Genomic DNA, 13,105 nt, shown 5'->3' on the forward strand with positions numbered 1-13,105 from the left:
CCACTTATACATGGATCTTTTTCAGTAAATACAGTCAGTACTGTAAGTGTATTTTCTTTTATGATTTTTCTCAATAACATTTTCTTTTTTCTAGCTTACTTTATAAAGAGTAAAGCATATAATACATGTAACATAAAAAATATGTGTTATCAGCAAGCCTATCTCTGTTAACAGTAAGCTGTTCAGTTTTTAGGGAATCAAAAGTTGTAAGTGGATTTTTGATCATATAGATAGTTGGTGCCCCTGTTCCCCCCACCTCCTCCATGTCATTCAGGGGTCAACTGTATTTTTATTCCAGTGAACTTCTTGTTCATTTAGAGAAACTCTTCCAGGGCATATATTCTTTTTGTTAAATGAATCATCATGTTCAGAAAGCATTCCAGATTTGTGACTGAATCACTTTATAATTTTTCTTCTTTTCCAGCTAATATTTTCCTTCTCATATTTTATCAGTCTTGCTTTTACACGTTTTCTGGCCAGAATTAAATGCACCTTTACTGTGTTAGAATTAAAGTTTTTTATTCTGACTTCCATTCACATGTGATTTTGAGGTTGGTTTCTTAGAGGACTATTTTTAGGGCAACTTCTGCTTGGAAATAATGCAGTATTTTTGAAGGTTCATAGATTTGTTATTTTTTAAAATAATTATTTATTTATTCATGAGAGGCAGAGACATAAACAGAGGGAAAAGCAGGCTCCCTGCAGGGAGCCCAATGCATGACTTGATCCTGGGACCTGGCAGATGCTCCCACTGAGCCACCCCGGCATCCCTATTTGTTATGTGTTTGATACAAATATGTCTTGAGGTCAGTGGAAATTAAATGTGAAGAAGTACATAAAATGTAATCCTTCATCTGTTTGTTGACTTGAACTTGACCAAGTTGGTGGTGTGCTGATGCCTACCACACATATGATGTAAAAAGCAAATAAAAATGTGGTGATTTTGAGTGAATGACAAAGTATGGCTTATCACTCATAATAGTTACTCAGTAGATGCTTATTGAATAGAAGTTGTTTAATTGAGAAAACAGATATAATTAGTGACATAATTATAATATATTCTGTCATGCGTTGCCTTTATCTTTTTAAACAATCCATTGAAACATTTCAGGGAAAGGGTTTTGTGAGGATAGTTTTAAACACTTAGAAACTACTACATGCAAGATGCTCAGCATTTTATATGCTGTCATTAGTAGGTAGAGCCAATGTTACCTGGTTTTTGCAAATGAGAAAACTCAAGCGTAGAAAAAGATGTGACGTTCAAGTCATACAACTTGAACTATGTTTGGGCTACTACCTTGAATCCTTTTTTCACCCTTGTAATATGAAGATACTATTTCCTTTTTACTTTCTTGGTTGTATTCTCATAAAAGCAGGAAAAACCAACGTTGATTTGGCATAAACTTAAATGTCTTTGTAGTTTGAGTATTTATATAGTAGGCTCCAGATATGCTTTATGGTTAGGCTTTGAAAGATGACCTCATTTACTATAAATCGCCATTTATATTAGGCGTTTAAAACACAAGGTAATTACTTCAGCAGTTTCTCAGTATCCAGTCAAAGAGGAACTGATAGTTGAAGAAGCAATACCACAAATGGGAAATCCAACTTAGATTCAGTCACTTCTTTAAGCAGCAGATACCTGCCTTCCCCAGTTTTTCTCAGTAGCAAGATTGCCAAATGAGTTCTCTCACAATGAGAATGAAAAGGCCTTGTCTGAAGTTTCAGACAGCATAACATTTATTGAGCATTTACTATGTGGTAGATATTGTACTATGTGCCTTTAAGTATCATCTCATTTCATTCACTCCTTAGTCTGTGAGTTATGTACTATTATCAACCTCCAGTTTTTGTGGGAGAAATAGCCTTAATAGAGTTGTCATATGCCTAGTAAATGGAAAAGTCAGGAATTGTACTTAGGTTCAGCGGCCAGTAAGGCTTATTTTCCTGATACGGCTTTTGTAGGTACAGTTTGTTAAGCTGAAAAGATAAAGTGAAAGACCAATGAGAGAAATTGGGTATGGAAGGAAATCATCTAGAGATCCTTTTTGCTGGTGGGGGGTGGGGGGGTGGGGGGGAGAGGAGGGTGCTCTTAAACTTCTGGAATAAATATATTAAATATTTAGAATATGTCAAGTTTTCTTCATGCTATCAGTAAATATCTTTCTCTTAAACGTACAGTTCAGTGAGCTTGATAAATGTATACACACCCATGTGTCCAAGGGAGAAATTGAGAGGTTTTTCTGGGATGCAGGAGATTTGGAAGCCAATCTGATCAAAGATAGGAATGCGGTTCTGAAGAAAGAGGAAGAAGCTAGACCATATTGAAAAGCAATGGGAAGAATACCAAACAACTAAGATATTTGGTATTGTGTATGGATATAGAATTGGGTAAATCAATACAGTTCAAGCCTTTCCACTTTGAGACTGACAAGGAGATATCATAGAATTGAATGTGTGTTCACTTGATGAGTTGGCACAAGACACAGATCTGTTTTTAATTACTGGGAAGTCAAAGTATGGTGATTTTTTTCTTCTCTCCTAAAGCAGCTCTGAACAATTTATAAACTCCTCATATTTGCCCATCTTTTCTTCTCTCTTGTTAATGACATAATTGAGGAGGTCAAGTTCCCAAGTCTAGTTCCTTGCTCTTGGGCAGAAATGTATTTAAACTATGCATTTATTTCATCTTTACAAATTCTTTGGGTTGAAGGTTTTAAGGGTTTTAACAGGATGATGATTAACTCACCCAGAGGCCACAGGACAAAGTCAGAATGAATGGGGTTCCTGCTTTAGGAAATACTGCCAACTAAAAGTATTTTGCCAGCATTTTATCACTGATCACTTTTTCATTGGGTCTTAAATACTTGAGAGATATTCTAAATGATACTTAGAAAACATTTTATTTTATTTTATCTTATTTTATTTTATCTTATTTTATTTTTAAAGATTTTATTTTAAAGATTTTATTTATTTTATTTATTTATTTATTTATTCATGACCGACTGAGAGAGAGAGAGAGGCAGAGACACAAGCAGAGGAAGAAGTAGGCTCCATGCAGGGAGCTACTATGCTACTGCAATAACATACTACATCCATGGAAGTATACTTAATTTCCTCTTCTTCTGTTCTGTGTGGATCATGAAGGAAAACATATTTCTGAAAATTTTATAAACTAAACTTTAGCTTCAGCTGAAAAACATGTTCGTCTTGAATATTGAGTGTAAACCACACATTTTTAAAACATGAATCTTTCTACCTTTGACTTGCATTACATTTTCAAAAATAACTTTATATTTACATTCTCACCCTTTAATTTTAGTTTATTTACTGGGTATAATTGGATATAAGCGCCTGTTCATATTCTTTCAGTAACGTTGTAATCGTAGTAAAAGACCAAATCTTCTTTCCTTTTTTGCCAAAGGCATACATTCACTATCATTTATGTAGTTTTTTAGTGTATCATTTTGGTTTGTACTAACTTAGCATTGTTAGTGAACATAATTTGCTGGTATTTCACTTATATACCCTTTGTCCCCAGGGAACCTACAAATTTACAGTTACATGTGCACAAAACTGTGTGTGTTCATAACATGATAAAAGTCACTTTTAATCTGATATTGATTTAAAATGGTATTTTGCTCTCTACAGTATAAATAGCCTTCATGCATTAAGTCTTCAGAAATCTCTGAATCATCTGAACAGTCTTTCCTTAGTTCTCTTTGTATAGTTCTTCAAAGCATAATTTTTTTTTAATTTTATTTATTTATTTGACAGAGAGAGAGACAGCACAAGCAGGGGGAACAGCAGAGGGAGAGGGAGAAGCAGACTCCCTGCTGAGCTGGGAGCCCTATGCAGGGCTCGTTCCCAGGACCCTTGGGATCATGACCTGAACCTAAGGCAACTGACCAAGCCACCCAGGCGCCTCCAAAGCATAATTATTTTAAATATGTGACAGCATTGTGCTGTTTGCATTGGTAATGATCAATTATTTTATTTCATATTGCCAGTCCCAAAATTGGGAGAAAGGGATATTCATTGTAGGAATAGATAGCATTTGGAAGGTAATAGAAAGGTAGAACTTGGGTTTGCACTTTTTCTTTTAAATGACAAAACTCTTTCAGATATCTGCCTTCCATTGCTTCAACAAAGCCTATCAAATCACCATGTCATCCTTGCCACATGGGTGTGGACTTTTATTTGAACTTCATTTTTTTTTTTTCTTTTATTTGAACTTCAAATGAATACTACTGAGTGTCAGCATCTTTTTCTTATGGTCTCTAATACTGGGGGCCAATTGCTGTGGATATCCACTACTACTTCAAAAGCTGTAGTTTGACTAGGGTATTATCATTCCAAGCTATAATTTTAGTATTTAAGTATGGGGTTTTTGGAGGGTGGGGGTAGGGGTTCAGAATAAGAGTATAACATTTTCAAAGCTTTTTAAGGAGGGTGGGTGACCTTTTAAAACATTTTAAAGAGGGTGGGGTGACTTTTTGGGGGGGTAGAATTTACATACAGTGAAATAAATGGATTTTTTGGAGGATGGGGGCAGATGGAGAGGGAGAGAGAATTTTAAGTAAGCTCCATGCCCAGTGCAGAGCCCCATGCAGGGCTTGATCTCACAACCCGAGCCAAAATCAGGAGTCCAACGCATAACCAATTGAGCCACCCAGACACCCCAAATGGATATTAAATGTACAGTTCAATGAGCTGGATAAATGTGTACACACCCATATAATCAATACTTCAATCAAGATAAAAAACATTTATCCCATGCCATGTTATTAATACAGTAAAGTGCTTCTAGGATTGAACACCTGTTTTTCAAGCTGCTTGGAATGTTGGTGGACAGCTCTCACCAAAGAGCGTTTAAGGGTTGCTTTCTGCTGGAAAAGGCTATCTTGGTCTTGTCACATCTACTTTCTGGGGTCTGCATATATCCAATGACTGGTCAATGCAGTGGTAGGATAGAGGAAGAGTATAAAGATCTTGGTTCACTTGCTGTTATTTAGGACAGTTTCTGAGGCCCATCCCAGTTTGAGAATTCCCCATGTGGTGGCCTAAGGGATTTGTTGCTCTTGTATCACAATTCAGCTTCTTCCTGTACTACACCACTTGTGCTACCTTCAACTCATCATAGGCAGTGAGCATGAGAACTTCCCAGTGGACTTTTTGAACACACATATCCACCTAAGTCTGTTTCCTGGGAAACCTAACCTGTAGCACCTCAAAAGTTCCCTCATGGCCCCTTCTAAACAACCCCTCACTTACACAAACAACCATCATTCTTGTTTTATTACCTTAGATTAATTTTGCCACTTCTAGAACATTGTGTAAATAGAATATAATAGTACGTTCTCTTTTGAGCCTAGCTTCTTTGCTAAAAAGATACATCCAAGTTGTGTATAGCACTTTGTTCTTATTGCTCAATAGCAGTGTTCCTCCATTGCATTAATAAACCATGATATATTTATCCATTTAGGTGTCTGCAGTCATTAGAACTGTTTTAAGTGTTTGGCTACTATGATGAGGCTGCTGCTACAAACAGTCTTGGGTAATTCAATTTGTGAACATAAACATTTTTATTTCTCCTGGTAAATATGAAGAGTGGAACCTCTCAGTCATATGTAGAAATATGTTTAATTTTCTAAAAAATTGCTGAAGAGTTTTTCAAAGTGGTTTCACTATTTTATACTCCTACCAGCAGTGTATGAGAGTTCTAGTTGCTCTGCATTCTTTCCAGTACTTGTTACGTATTGGATATGTTATATTTAGTTTTGTTATGTTATTTACATGTTGTGCTTTCGTTCTTCCCTTTCTCACTTCTTTTTGGTTAATCAAATATTTTTTGTATTCTATTTTAATATCTTGAATGACTTTTTAGCTGTACCTCTTTAAATTATGTTTAAGGATTGCTCTAGGGATTAAAATATACACTCATTACAGTCTACATGTGCTTTATATTTTATCATATCAATATAAAATTAAGGATTTTTAAAAAGATTTTATTTATTTACTCATGAGAAACACAGAGAGAGAGAATGGCAGAGACACAGGTAGAGGGAGAAGCAGGCTCCATGCAGGGAGCCCGATGTGGGACTCCATCCTGGGACTCCAGGATCACACCCTGGGCCGAAGGCAGGCACTAAACCACTGAGCCACCCGGGCTGCCCTAAAATTAAGGATCTTGAAAAGAATTATTTCATTGACTTTTTTTATTCTTTGTCGTAAAAATATTTTAAAGTTTTCAAAACAACTTCATAATTTCTACTTTAAACAATCCTATGCACTTTAAAGAAAATTGAGGAAAATTAGTCATTTATCCTTATATGATTGCTGTTTCTATTCTTTCCTTCTTGTGGATCCAAATTTTATCTGGTATCATTTTTCTTCAGCATGAAAACTTTTGTTAGAATTTCTTGTATTTCAGATCTCTAGGCAGTTATTCTCAGATGGCTTTTTTTTCTCTTAGAACTGTAATGATGTCATTTTATTGTCTTTGGCCTCCATTGTTTTTGATGAGTGGTCAGCCTTTACTTATATAATTTTCCTCTTATGTAATTTGTCTTTCTTCTCTCTGGTTGAATGTGAGGTTTCTTTCCTTGTGTTTGCATTCAGCATTTTGATGACTGTGTGTATTGGTGAGGTTTGCTTTGTATTTTTCATGCTTAGAGGTTACTAAAGTCAGTGGACCTGCATGCAGTCAGTGTTTTTCAGATTTGTGGAAATTTTTGGAATTTTTTCCTCCCAGATGTATATTCTTTGTCATTTTCTCATCTACTTCTCATATCTTGATTACATTTATTTTAGACTATTTAACAAGTAGCTAAGGTGCTATTTCTTTTTTCCAATATTTTTTTCTACTTCATATTGGATAATTTTATTGATTTCTATTCATTTTCATTTATAATTTCTTCTAGTTCCAGTTATTTAGCTTATTCAGTAAATTTTTACTTCCGTTAATACAGTTTTATATTCTAGAATTTCCATTTACTTTCCCTTTTTTAAAAACTATAGAGTGCTTCAAAATTTGTGTGTCATCCTTGTGCAGGGGTCATGCTAATCTTCCCAGTTTTAGTAGATGTACTACCAAAATGAGCATTAGAATTTTCATTTTCAAATATTTTTCCATTTTCTCTGTTGAGAGTATCCCATCTGTCCATTCATTTTGACCATCTTTTTAAAAAGTCTTTGAATATATAATAGCTGCTTCAAAATCCTTTCCTTTTTTTTTTTTTTTTTTAAAGATTTTATTTATTCATGAAAATACACAGAGAGGAGAGAGAGAGGCACAGACAGAAGCAGGCCTCATGCAGGGAGCCTGACATGGGACCCAATCCCGGGTCTCCAGGGTCAGGCCCTGGACTGAAGGCAGCGCTAAACCGCTGAGCCACCCGGGCTGCCCAAATCCTTTCCTTCTTATTCCAGCATCTATCATCCCGCCATATGGAGTGTTTTTCCCAGGCTGTATTTCCCAGGTCATATTTTTATTTCTCCACACCTGTATTTTTTTATTTTATTTTATAAAATGTACAAGATGTGTTGTAGAGGTTTTAGTTTCTCTTCTGCAAAGTTTTGTTTTTTTTTTGCTCTGGTAAGTAGTTACATTATTGATCAATTATCTTGAGGATTGGTTTTATGTTTTGTTAAAGCAGGTTTGTAGAAAGCCCAAATTATTTACCAAGCATCCCTGATTAGTTTCCTCTATGGTACCAGTAGTTGAAATCTATGGTCAGTTATTTGAATCTTCTAGATGCTGCTTTCAGTTGGTTTTTTTGTATTGTCCCCTATGTTTGTATTGTTAGTTCATCCAAGGATTTGAGCAGAGTTAAAATGTAAATTTTTGAACCTTTCCCAACTGTGGCTTTATCCTTTCTATGATTTCCCTCCTTACTTTCCAGACATATTGGCATTCCCAAATCCTGTTTTCTGGCTTCTTAAACAAAGAAGATAGTAGCTTTCTGCTTGTTCACCCACAATATACCATGCTGACTATGGGGTGTCTTCATTGGACATACCATATAGATTTGGATCTTATTCAGTGAATCTGTTTTTTTTTTTTTTTTCCTGATCAGATCCTTTCCAATTTCTGCCTACTTTTGGTCACTATTTTTGCCTTCAAGTAGTTTTTAAAATTTTGTTTGGGTGCCTGGGTGGTTCAGTCAGTTAAGGGTCTGCCTTTAACTTGGGTCTTGATCCCAGGGTTCTGAGATCAAGCCAGCTTCCCACTCCCTGCTCCATGGGGTTTGCTTCTTCCTTTGCCCCTCCCTGTAAGCACACATTCACACTCTCTCTCTCAAATAAATGAAATCTTTTAAAAAAAAGTGTTTTCTCCATAGTTTATAATTGTTACTTTCAATTGAATACCTTAGAAAAATGGCCACTAGAACATTTTGTTGTCATATAAAACTTTTCTTTTCACCCCAGAAACATTTCTTGTACTACTTCCTAGTCAGCTCTACTGTAGAAGCAACCGTCTTTATTTTTATCACTGTGATTTTGTTTGTTCTGTTTTAGATCAATATATGAATGGTACCTTTTTATCTGATTTTTTTTACTAATCATAAGGCTACCGAGATTTTTTGCATGTTGTTGTGTATACCACTAATCCATTTCTTTATATTGCCAAACAGGATTGCTTCTAATGAATATACTACAGATCTTTCTGTAGTTTAAAAAGATTTTTATTTATTGAGAGAGGGAGAGAGAGCACAAGTGGGGATGAGGGAAAGAGTGGCGGGGAGAGAGAGGGAGAAGCACACTCCCTGTTGAGCAGGGAGCCATGGGCCAGGCTCTATTCCAGGACCCTGGGATCATGACCTGAGCTGAAGGCAGATGCTTAACAACTGAGCTACCTAGGTGTCCCTGTTCTTTTTTTAAACTAGTGGTCACCTGGATTGTTTCCAGTTTTAGCTGTTATGAACAGTCCTCAATACTAGTATAAAAGTCTGTTTATGACTGTTTTTTTCTCACTATATCTTGGGCAAATACCTAGGGATAGATTGTTATACCATAGGGTATGTATATTTTTATTTTCTAATAAACTGCCAGTTTTCTGAAGTGTATCATTTTACATGCCCACAGACAATATGTAAGATTTGGTATACAGATCTTATTTTTATGCCAAAATTATATTCTGTTATTTAATAGAAGTATTTTTTAGTGTGTATTTTTAGTTGCTGATAAATAGTTTTGATAAGCACTCCTCTGTTTTTAAACTAAAGATACTCTGAAGTAGCTGATTTGTTTATATAGGCAGTGACCAGCTTTTCCAGCTAGTTTTAACAGTCCCAAAGGTGGATGCTGTGATAAGTTTTTTATCTAATTATTCATCTTTTAAAAGATTTTACTGAAAAAAATAAAAGATTTTATTTATTTATTCATGAGAGATATATATAGAGAGAGGTAGAGAAATAGGCAAGGGGGAGAAGCAGGCTTCCTGTGGGAACCCGACACGATTCCAGGATTCCAGGATCATGCCCTGAGTAGAAGGCAGACACTCAACAGCTGAGCCACCCAGGTGTCCCCTAATTATTCATCTTTATAAGTTGTAGATATTTTCAGGTGATTTAAGTTCAATTATTTTTTTTGTGGGTTAGACACTAATTATGAGAGTTCAAAATTAGAAATCCACACATGACCCTAATTTTTGCTTACATGGTACTACAATAAATATACATGATTGTGAGCAAGAGAGTTTTAGTTATTTCCATTAGAGGACTGTGTCAGGGATCTCAGCTGAGTGTCTTCTTGCTATGGTTACCTTTGTGTTTTGGTTGTCAGTTTTGTCCTTTATGAAGGCTCCTTTGCAAAAACTCATGCTATTAAGTAAGACTGGGGAAGGGATCCCGGGGTGGCTCAGCAGTTTGGCACCTGCCTTTGGCCCAGGGCGTGATCCTAAGGTCTCGGGATCGAGTCCCGTGTCGGGCTTCCTGCATGGAGCCTGCTTCTCCTCTGTGTCTCTGCCTCTCTATCTGTGTCTCTCATGAATGAATGAATAAATAAATAAAATCTTTAAAAAAAAAGTAAGACAGGGGAGAATTAGTTTAAGATCACTAGAAAGTCATACTTGCCACTAGAAAACCTGCCCTTATATTAATTTCTAGTGTTATTTTTGTGTGTAAAAGCTTTTTTTTTTAATTGAGCTAGTTCTGTGTATTATTAGTGTAGGTGATACAAATAAGATCTGACCATGCTCTTTAATTGGAGAATGCTTGTTAATGGAGTTCACATAAGAACAGTTATAACCTCTGTGCTGTGTGATACAGATTTTTAAGTGCAGTAAAAGTATTGAAGGGAATTGAGTAAGGATTAGTGAGGTTGGGCAAGCTGTACAGCAAAGGTGGAATTGAAAGTGACCATTAAACCAGTAAGACTTAATTAGAAGAGGTAGAAGTGCTAAGAGGAGTAAGAAGAGCAAAGAAATGCTCATGTATGGTGGATACTATGTGCAATAAATATGTCTCAGGGTTACAGTCGAGAGTTTGAATGGTAAGACACTGAATGACAGGTGCTTGATGGTGACATTACTGTGTCTTGTGCACCTCTGAATTACCAGTACCTAGAATCCTCCTAAACCGTGAGTATGTTATGCCATAGCAAAGAATGAGTAAGTTTTTTTTTGACTACTAGGGTTGGAAGGGAAGAGGCCATCAAAAGCTTAAAGCATAGGAGGGGCAAAACCCAGTGCAAGTGACAGTAAACATTTGTAGAACAGATGATTAAATATTCCATTTCTGGTTGAAGAATTTAGGATTTATTCTCTTGGTAGTGGGGCACTGAAACTGTTTACTTTTAAAATCTGAGGGGAATGCATTTTAAAGGATTGTTTTAGTAAAATTACATGGGCAGGATATTATAAGCTGGTGAAATGTTACATAATAGTGTTTTAGGAAGATTCAGAGAGTCACTAGGAAAAAAAAAAGTCTAAGTAAGGATATCATGAAATCCCAGAATAAGAAGGAACAGAAAGGCTGCCTCAGGATACATTCATAAGGAATACTCAGTACAGGGATAGTGGAGAGAGAAGAGAAGGGAGAGTCAAAGATGATTCCAGTTTACAAGTCTAGTTGACCCAAACTACTATAGTATTACTTGCAGTATTAGAAATATTAATAGGGTCCAAACGCATATGAGAAAGAAATAAACGACATACAGAGTTTGTTATTAAGATACAGGATGGGTTTTAGGTAATGACAGGAAAGCCAAATGAAAGCTGCCAGCAAGAATTTGATGATTTTTTTTAAGATTTTATTTATTTATTAATGAGAGAGAGAGAGAGGGAGAGAGAGAGGCAGAGACACAGAGGGAGAAGCAGATTCCATGCAGGGAGCCCGACGTGGGACTTGATCCTGGGTATCCAGGATCAGGCCCTGGGCTGAAGGCAGCGCTAAACTGCTGAGCCACCTGAGCTGCCCAAATTTGATGATTTAAGAACCAAAATACAGAACTGATATTAAGGCTGGGAATATGTATTGTAAGTGTCATTTTGAAGAGATAGTCAAAATCATAAAACTGATTGTTGTCCAAAGGGACATGTCCAACGTGAGGAACATGGGATGAAGAGCAGGTACTTTTAGTTTTCACACGAAAGAGAAAGTGATACTTTGCAGAAATAGAGGCCCAAAGGTTAATGTCAGCAAATCCCCAGAGACGCAACATGGTTAACAGAATTAACTGCCATAGAGCATAGGTAGGCAAAATATCCATGGTTTGTCACCTATATTTGTAGATAAAGCTTTATTGGAATACAACCACTCTTTATATTTTATCTGGCTGCTTTTGTTCTACATAGTAGGGTTGAATAGTTGGTTAGGAGAGTGTATGGTCCACAAAGCCTAAAATATTTACTGTATGGCCATTTACAGGAGAAGTTTACTGACTTCTGATACAGAGATATTAGAAACCAAGACCAACAGAGGGTCTTTGTATTTTATTTTGGGTTAATCTTTGAGGATTTGAAAAAATTCAGTTTTATCTCATAAACAGACATTAACTTGAGAGCCTTCTGTGTGCCTGACATTTGGATTTGCTGCTGTGGTCTAGGAAGAGACTGGATAGATACAAGAAATTTATTAATGAGTGAGTGAATAAATTGGGAAGAGTGCAGGTGGTCAGTGTAAATTTTTGTGAGTCTAGAAAGAAATAAGTCATAGTTTAAAGAATATATGAGGAAGACATTTTTAAATATAGGAGAAATATGAAGGAAAAATTTTTACGGAGTTCTTCTGAGAGGCAGAGTGTGTTGCCATTGCAGGAATTAATGGTCTAAGACTTGAACGCAGGGAGTACACAGGCCTCATTACAGGAAATGAATAGAATTGTTTGTGGAATTAAGTTAAGAATAGTAATTGCTCACACAGCTGTTTTTAAATAGCAAATTGTGTTAGGTAATCAGCAAAAATCCACTAAAATGAACTTGGTAGTTATGCAGAAGCTGCTTTATTGGTACTGACTTATGATCCTAATGGGTACTATAAAAACAAACAAACAAACTAAAAACCTATGTATGCAGTTTTCACATTGGTGTGCTACTGTATGTTTTTTGTTTAATGTACAATTGTAATGTTTTCATCTTCCTTTCTCCACCACCAAACCCAAATATAATTGTCTTGTTCAAAAAGAGCAGCACCATGAACTTTATGAGCACACAGAGCAATGAGGTGTGTTCTTATTGAAAGAAGTGGTATCTGTTTGCTTCTCTGTCTTCCTCCCTAGACAAAAATGGAATGTTTGTGTGGTTGGATTTAGGGCTACTAATTTTTTTTCTCTGTATTTTGTTGTACTTTACTTTAGTTCTTTTAAATAAATATGCCTGTTTCTTAGTACTCCCTTTTAATTTATTTGTTAGCTTCTTAGCAATGCCTATGCTTTTTGGGGGGTAGCTTCTCTAAGTATGTTAATACACATCATTAACTTCTCACAGTCTATTTAGAGTTAATATTCGTACCAGTTCACGTAAAATGCAGAACTCTTGTGACCTTACAAGTCTATTTACCTCTATCTCTGCCTTCCTTTATGCTATGTTTTTCATAAGAATGATTTCTAAATATATTTTAACTTCTATAAGAGAATGTTATGCAAATATACCTCAGAAATATTG

The 13,105-nt window shown here is 35.8% G+C and overlaps 1 protein-coding gene and 1 pseudogene across 10 annotated transcripts in view; one reads left to right on the forward strand and one right to left on the reverse strand.

The window, feature by feature from the left end:
* TCF12 (transcription factor 12) overlaps nt 1–13,105 on the forward strand; it is a 373,993-nt gene that overhangs the window by 123,085 nt on the left and 237,803 nt on the right. The gene's annotated exons all lie outside the window — the stretch shown is intronic.
* LOC140623405 (U6 spliceosomal RNA) lies at nt 7,011–7,105 on the reverse strand (annotated as a pseudogene).

Source organism: Canis lupus, chromosome 32 (assembly GCF_048164855.1).
Source record: "Canis lupus baileyi chromosome 32, mCanLup2.hap1, whole genome shotgun sequence".
In the NCBI taxonomy this organism is placed as follows: Eukaryota; Metazoa; Chordata; class Mammalia; order Carnivora; family Canidae; genus Canis; species Canis lupus.